Source organism: Lathyrus oleraceus, chromosome 7 (genome assembly GCF_024323335.1).
Source record: "Lathyrus oleraceus cultivar Zhongwan6 chromosome 7, CAAS_Psat_ZW6_1.0, whole genome shotgun sequence".
Taxonomy (NCBI): Eukaryota; Viridiplantae; Streptophyta; class Magnoliopsida; order Fabales; family Fabaceae; genus Lathyrus; species Lathyrus oleraceus.
The window spans coordinates 74,292,029-74,301,272 of record NC_066585.1 but is presented as its reverse complement, the minus strand read 5'-3'; positions in this window follow the sequence as shown (position 1 = coordinate 74,301,272).

Sequence of the window (9,244 nt, the reverse complement as noted above, 5' to 3'; positions counted from 1 at the left end):
CGATGTTTACCGACACCGAAACAATGGTGTTTACTGACACCAAAAAAGGACGACCAGACATTTACCGATGACTGGGGTGAGACTCGATGTTTACCGACACCGAAACAATGGTGTTTACTGACACCAAAAAAGGACGACCAGACATTTACCGATGACTGGGGTGAGACTCGATGTTTACCGACACCGAAACAATGGTGTTTACCGACACCAAAAAAGAGAGCATACACGGGTGCAAACATGACACTTACCGGTATTACAAGAATGACATCTTCAATACGTCAAGGCAAGACTAAACACTTGTTGGGGATCTCCCCGGGGAGAATCAAGCTTTCCTTTTATGGACGAGTGAGGAAATAAACCTCTCTGGGGGAATTATCAATCCTGACTGCTGTCTGGAGCGACTGTAGCAAATGTGCCGTACAGATGTTGAACAACGATCCGCCTCTGCCGGGGATATGGTTTGATTAGGTTTAATACATGAATGCATATGTTTGAATTTTCCATGGCGTAATGCTCCATATTGAATGGAAATGCTACGCAATTTGAGGATGCAATGATCACTACATGCAAAATGCAAAAAAATGATGAAAACTCCTGCTGGGGAGCAAACGGGTTAGATTCTCCAACTCTGTGGGGAGATAAAGTCTGAGGAATATGCTCTGCGGGGGAAAAGCACCAACTTCTCACTCATGCTGAGGAATAGCATTGCTGCTGGAAAGAGGACAAATCCCACCGGGGACAACCTTCACTGGACCCAATCCACTCGGGGACTCCGCTAGGGAAACAACCAATGCGACTTTACTGGTGAGAGCTGCCAATCCACAGGTAGGATAAACTCTGTCGGAGATAATTTTTGCCGAACCTGATCCATTCGGGGAACTGCTGGGGAAAACCATAAATACAAACCCTCCGCTATGGAGATCCTCCAGGGGAAAGCCCTAACTCTGTTGGGGAAGTAATATACCAGACCACGCTGGGGGGATAGACATCCACAAATGACTGCCGGGGAAAAGCGTTCACGACCACGCTGGGGATAGCAGTACTTCAAACCAGACTGCTGGGGAATAAAATACTCCACTGACACCTCCGCTGGGGATACCGCATCCTTCCAACTCGGTGGGGATCTTGTCAGCTTTCAGACTAGCTAGGGAGTTAAAATCTTTAGACCTGATGGGGAAACACTATCTACAGACGTCTCTGCAGGGGAAAGTAGTTCTGATAGCCTTCAGACTTGCTTGGGGGAAAACAGCCTCACTCCTGTTGAGGAATTCTTGGTCTTGAATATGCTGGGAAGACAAGTCCTGAACCTGCTTCAACTGCTGGGGAACATCCCCATCCTCTTACACTACTGGTCAGTGCTGACAACATCCCTGAACGAACCGTGGCTTATCTGCTTCAGCCAGGAACCAAAGGGATAACCTGCCAACATCAAGATAAACATGCCCCAGGGAATCGCATGGACAAGATACACCCAAGTGTACTCAACATTCAAAATGATTTTCAAATGTTTTATCTTTCCGCACGTTATTGTCTAGCCTTCATGTTTTTATATGCAATGTTTATCAAAAATTCGGACGTTTTTGCAAACAAAACAGTAAAAATAAAAACAAGAGAGCAATTTATCTGAATAACGACTTTTATTGATTGAAAATGGGCCTGAAAAGGCGAATACATCAGGAAGCAATTCCTAGAAAGAGGTAATTGTGCACAAAAGGAAAAATCTATCCTAATGGCAATGTGAATACGGCATCCACTATTTCCCAATTCTGTTATGACTCACAGATCATCAATTTTCTCCCAATTCCTTGCTTTCTGAGAAGAATGACTGGACCGATCCTATTCTTCGAGATGGTAAACGACGAAGCGCGATGAAGTACAGATAACTCAGACTGTAGCCTTCGCTTTAATCCCTCTTTTTCCTGGATCGCCCTTTCGGGTTTTCAATCCACCGGGATACCCATTTTTGCCTAAGCCGCCCTTGCGGGTTTTCGACTTACCGGGTGTACAAATTCTTTTTATTCTTTATCCCTAATTTTTGCCCGAACCTTTTCTCTCTCTTTTTTTGGTTCGCCGGGATGCCCTTTTTTGCCTGGACTCTTTTATTCTTCTTGTCCAGCGGGTCAATTTATGCGAAGTATTTTTTGACTACATCTGAGTTAACAGGGGACGGAAAATCTTCACCATCCATAGTTGTAAGCATCAAGGCTTCCCCATAGAAAACCTTCTTAACAACATATGGACCTTCGTAATTAGGAGTCCACTTGCCCCTGTTATCTGTACCGGGAGGAAGGATCCTCTTTAAAACTAGATCACCAGTCTGATAGCTTCGAGGACGCACTTTGTGATCAAAGGCTCTCTTCATCCTTCTCTGATACAACTGCCCATGGCACACAGCTGCTAACCGTCTTTCCTCGATAAGGCTCAACTCGTTAAACCTTGTTCGAATCCACTCGGCTTCGTCAAGCTTGACATCTAACAAGACTCTCAGAGAAGGAATCTCCACTTCAACAGGTAGGACTGCTTCCATACCATACACAAGGGAGTAAGGGGTTGCCTCGGTCGACGTACGCACTGAAGTACGGTACCCATGCAAAGCGAAAGGCAGCATCTCATGCCAATCCTTATACGTCATGACCATCTTCTGCACAATCTTCTTAATATTCTTATTTGCCGCCTCTACAGCACCATTCATCTTCGGTCTGTAAGGAGAAGAATTGTGATGTTCAATCTTGAAATCTCTACAAAGCTCTTTCATCATCTTGTTATTGAGATTCGAACCATTATCGGTGATGATTCTCTCAGGAACCCCATAGCGACAGATGATTTCCTTCTTAATGAACCGGGCAACCACTTGTTTGGTAACATTAGTATAGGAAGCTGCTTCCACCCACTTGGTGAAGTAGTCAATCGCAACCAGGATGAAGCGATGTCCGTTAGAAGAAGTAGGCTCAATTTTCCCAATCATATCAATGCCCCACATGGCGAACGGCTCACATCAAAATCAATCATCAAATGCATTTCATGATCAAAAGAAGTCCAAGACAATTTCAAAGCTCATATGTGATCATCATGAATGAAAAATTCAAATTAAAACAGAAATGATTCAAATAAATCTGGAAAAATTCATGAACATTCAATACATCCAAAACATCCATCATACAAAAAATCAGAAGAATCAGAGATCACTTGGCATGGAAATTGAATTGCACAAGTTGGACAATCAAAGGTGTGACACAAATTGTCACACCAAGTTAACACAAGCATAAAACAGAAATGGAGCATGGGAAAAATGCCAAACCAAAACCAAAATGTCCAACAATGTGTCTAGAATCAGCATGCAAAATTTCATATTCATTGGATTAAAATCAAGCATTTCCCAATGAGATAAGCAAGGCAAGGTCACAAATGGATATATGATCACATAACCTAGCACCAAATAAAATCCAACCATGCACAATATTTGAAATCATGATCATAAAAAACTAGACAGAATAAGGAGCATTTTGCAAAAAATTGGGATGAAATTGGATGAGTTTTCAATTTGATATGATTTTATGAAGTTTGGAAAAATTTGAAATCAAAATGTGAACAAGCATGGCAAAATATGGAGGGAAACATGTGGAAATGATGAAGCATTTGAAAAAGCGCGCTCGGCCAGGATCGAACCCTGGCCAATTTTGAATTTGAGCGCTTAACCAAAATGACAGCGTTTTGGTCTTGAACCCTAAGCCTAGCGCACTTCCAGAATTTCGTAGCAAAGTATGAAGGTTTCGTAGCTAACTCAAGAACAGCGTAGCTAAATCGTAGCAAATCTGGAAAACGTGATGATCTTCATCTTCCTCATGAAGATGAAGATGAACTTCAAAATGCAAATCTCCAGAAAATCCAAAAACACTCCAGAATCCAACAAAAATTACACCATTTGAATCAACATTTCATGCACATCAAAGATCAACAATCAAATCATGCTAAAACATCATAACCAGATTGAATCAAAGAAAATCAAAAATGACATCAAAACTTCAAACACATGTATCTTCATGAATAATGCGCCATTTCACTCAATTTTTATATCAGAATCATCACCAAGCAAAGATCTACATGAATATCATAATGAAATTGAGATTAAGTGAGGTCGAAGATTAACCTCTTGAAGAGCAGAACCTTTGAACTGCACTATCCAAGGCTGGTAATGATCCAAAGCTCCTCTATAATGCTTGTGGAGATGATTGATGGAAAAAATTGAAGCTCAAACAAGCACGAATCCAGTTGATTTTGAAATCTCCATTGAACCTTCAAGCTTCATGTATGATCAAATATGGCACGAATTGCTCTAAGTCCACGTCCAATCTTGCTCAGAAATGCTTCATGATCATGATTCCAACAAGAGAAAATGCTTTTGTGTGAGAAAATTGCAAGTTCTTGATGAGAGAAAATTTTGATCAATTTCTAGATCTAGATCTGAAAGTTGTTGTTAATGCCAAATGCAGTTGTGATTATCATTATATATGCCTTGCTAATCATTTTGAAAACATGTTTAAGCCAAAGCTAAGTGAGATTAGCAAGTTGCAAGGTGTGTGCACAAATTGGTGTTTTCACCTCATGCATGAGGTGCATGCGTGAACAGTGCATTGTGCTGACCCAAATCCACTTTAAAAAGGCCCATGCACACTTTGGAATTGGTATTTCATGCATATGATCAACCAAATTGATTTTAGAAATTTTCCTTCAAAAACTTCATGAATGAGCATATGATCATGCAAGTGAAATTCATGCCATGTAATGAGATATTTGGAAAGTGCATGTCATGATGAACAAAATGCAAAAAGAACCACCAAAATTGGAGCCTTGGTTCAAAAGATATGGCCATTTGAAGTCCCATGCATACTTGGCAATGATTGGATCATATCTCCTCAACCACACATCATATGCTCATGATCTTGGACATTTTGGAAATGGGAGAGAAAGATCTACAACTTTCATGTTCAACAAAATTTCATTTGAAGCTTTTTAATGATGTAAGATGGAGTTGAAGTTGGTCTAAAACCCTTCCATTTTTGGAAAGTTCAAATTATAGGTCACTTTCTATTTTGGGAAATTTTTGACTGGACCTCAAATTCTCCAATGTGAGTGTTTGAAATGTCAAATGATACTTGTTTGAACATGAATGAAGTATTTCTAATCACTTCCCACCTCCAAATCTACAGTTGACTTTCTAGGTCCTCAGATGACCTGAAAATGTTCTGATGAGATTCAAGCCTCTACCACTTGGGATTTTGTTTCAAAATGACATCACAACTCATATGAACTCTTATGAATGATTGTGGGGTCCAAATCTCAAGAATGACCACCATCTATTGCTCAATGAATGCCTTTAATTGCTTTGACTTGTTATTGCTTCATCTGCAAGACAAAGGTTAGATGACATATTTTTGTACTTTTGGTTAGTGATTAAAAGAAAAGTAAATGATATATAAATGCAAAGAATGCTTGGTGATTAAGAACCACTCAAAAAGATAACCCATCCACAGGGAAGGAAGCAAGGTGTCCAATGATCCTTGAGGCTATGCAATGATATGATATGAGGCCATGAGGGATCTCAGGGACAAAATTGGGGTCTTACAGATGCCCCTATTTAAGGTCATTCTAGCCGGAGAAGTGAAGGTTAAAGTCTTTATCTCGACGCGGTAGAATGGGCTTAAATAACAGTAATGAGACAAATTTTGGTCCCTGAGAGACCTCATGATGCAAATGTATGAATGCAAAACAAACTATTTCTGTGGGGAATATGAGTCCACAAAGGAGAAAAGACGATCCATCGGAGTAATACACTCACCAGGAACAGAGACTCTAACAGGATTCTCATGGGGATAAGAAAAAAATGCGTGAGCAGGACACGACTCTGAATTAGGGGAAACTGACGCTGCGTGAGCAGGACACGACTGGACTGGAGACCTTACTGGGGAGTAAAGGACTCAAACTGGGGAGGAAAGAGTTCCAAAGGGAGACACATCCATTGGAAAGACTCAAGCTGACTCAAACTATCCACAAAGGACACCTCGGATGAAAATCCAAACTCAGAATGGGGAAAAGAGCTGACAAGACAACTCTGCCTGTACAAAAAACGAATATAACCACAACTCCACTGGGGAAATCTAATAAAGACTTTCCAGGGGAAGCCAAAGGATGAGATGTTACCGGTTAGTGAGTAACATGCTCGGGAAGAATGAATATCTAAGACCTGTGTACGGGTGAGAGATATCAATCGACCAAATCATCTGAGGAAAACCTGAAAAAGGTATACTTCAACTCAGGGAAATCTGACTCCACAGGGGACCAAGGTCGCAATAGGGAGCAGACAGGGAGGAACACCAAGGATACCGGGTTGTAGGTATATAACTGGTGACCGACCAAGGCGTGAATTGGTGTGTGTTCCAAAACACTCATCATCCTGAAGAAAGCTAGAAAAGCAGACTTGTTTATAGGATGGATATTCGATTCTGTAAAGAATGCGAATCTTACTCAGTTGGGGGAACAAACAAAGGATTCAACCAAAGAGTGCATGAGATGTATTATCTATAGCCGTCAAAACGTAGATAATAACCTCGCATGGAAGATTATCCATAACCGGGTTGTAGGTTGTCAAAGGATAGATCGACCGAAATCGTGAATTGGTTTGTGTTCCAAAACACTCATCATCCTGAAGAAAGCTAGAAAAAGCAGACTTGTTTATAGGATGGACATTCGATTCCACAAGGAATACGAATCTTACTCTGCTGGAGAAAACAATCAAAAGATTGACCAAAGAGTGCATGAGATATATTATCTATAGTCGTCAAAACGTAGATAATAACCTCGCATGGAAGATTATCCATAACCGGGTCGTAGGTTGTTAAAGGATAAATCAACCGAAAAGAAAGGCAATCATTACCAACAACAACAGGGTAGACGAAAGATGACTCACTAAGGATAAATTGCAAGCATCTGGCAATTATCCAGGAGGAAGGGGTGAATATTTGGTTCCACAAAGGGACAACGAAACTTACTCGACTGGGGAAACACGAAAGGCTTCGACCGAAGAGTGCATGAGATATATTATCTATAGCCGTCAAAACGTAGATAATAACCTCGCATGGAAGATTATCCGTAACCGGGTTGTAGGTTGTTAAAGGATAGATCGACCGAAAAGAAAGGCATCGGGATACCAAACTAGGTATACAATGATGACCGATCAAAGGGAGCAACAGACATTACCAACAAAAAGGTAAATGAAAGAAGACTCGCCGGGAATACATTGATGAAAATCAATGATCCAAGGAACACAATCACTGGCAAACGGTGAAAGGACCCGCTGGGGATAAAATTGCTTACTCAGAGCAATTACCCAGAAGAGAGAGAGAAAATCAGCATCGAATACTGGATGAAGATAACCTCAAAGAGGGGATTACATCTACCAAATACTGGGTAGAAAACCACAGAAGAGTAACTGTCATCGGTTGGGATGAGCAACAAAGTTAACTCTGCCAGGGGAGAAAATAGGGTTTACAACTTAGGATCAAACCAAAAAAGGCGAACTGAATCAAGACTCGTCCTAATGAGGATAGAACTCAAAAAGGGAAAACCCGTCCCATTATGTGTGTTAGGAGGGAACGAAAACAACCATCATCCACGAGGATGCATCTCAGTGGGGAAATGGCAGGAAAGGATACACACTTTCTGTTTAAAGGGTTGACTCTATATTGAGAGATTAGACACCCGACATCTGCTTGGGGAGATCTACTGGAGAGATCTGTATCACCATTAGCAGGAGACAACAAACAAAAGATATATGGCAAAAATGCAACATGAATATCTGTATGTTTATGATTATGCATGAATATGCGTGATTTATGCTTGATGAATGCTGACGAAACAGACATTTCTAACACAAACAGGCCCAGGGAACAAACGCCCGGTACTACACTTCCAGAGGAAAAACCAAGACATCCAACTGGAAAGCCAATCTGCTGGAGATCCGAATGCTAAAAAGCAAAGATCTGCGGGGAGGCAAGAGATCAGAGATATCAAAGGAAACACCAAATCTCTGAGAGATGGATCACCAATCCACCCAACTGGGGAACAGAAGTTCACAACAGGCAGGAACTGCCACGGAAGCAACTCTGTTGGAGATGTAGAGAAATTATGAGACTTCTGCAAGAGATTATCATTCTCATCTGAGAAAAAGGTGCTCGCTGCACAGGCAAGAACTGCTGAAAAGAACAGAACACACAAGTAGAATATAGCCGCACAAGCAACTCTACTGGGGATACTGTCAGCGACTCCATTGGGGAACAACCCACTGAGGGAGAAAAGATCACACAAGTAGATTCTGCCATACAAGCCACTCTACTGGGGATCAAATCATCAGGAAATCACCCACTCTCTGCATGGGAGAAATCAACACAGATACAATCCACCATGCAACCAATCTACTGGATATTTACCTGAGAAAATAGAAGGAGAACCGGGGATCGACCACCAAGTACTGAACCTTCACAAAGTACCACAACTGCTGAGGAGGAAAGACCTCACTGCTCTGCTGAAGGGAGGGGAGGTGAAAACCTCGACAAGCACTCTGATGGGGAGATATCATAGATGAAATATCATATCAACAACTCCTCTGGTGACTTCACCGGGGAAAAAGACAAAGTAACGGGGTGTCAACCCACCAACTACTGAATCTTCCAAAAGGAAATTGACCGTGCTGGGGAGAGAATGCTGCAAGAGAGGAAAACTGAAGTTTCCAACAAGCACTCTGCTCTGGGAACACAAACAAACTCAACAGAAGCTATGCTTGGGGAGCAACCCCAACAACGATCTGGAGAAAGTGGATACAAACATGCCAGGAATATGAACAAATGTCTTACCCTGTTGGAAATAATGCCACCTTTGGGAGAGCACTGAGAAATTCTTAAGTATCCTTTCATCATTGTGAATGTTCACTTTGTTTAAAAACAATTTTTATGAAATAATTTGTTTGTTTAAAAAACAATGACATTTTATCAATTAAAACATGCAAAACATTTGTTGAATTGAAACAAATAAGAGTGCAAATAATTGGATAAAAGCTCAAATTGATTTGATGGAATGGCAGTCTGCGAATGGCGAGACTCCATAGATCTATACAAGTTTTAAATCAGTGATATATATTGGAAGAGGGCTACATTGAACATAATGATCCTTTCTCTACCAATTTGAATTTCGA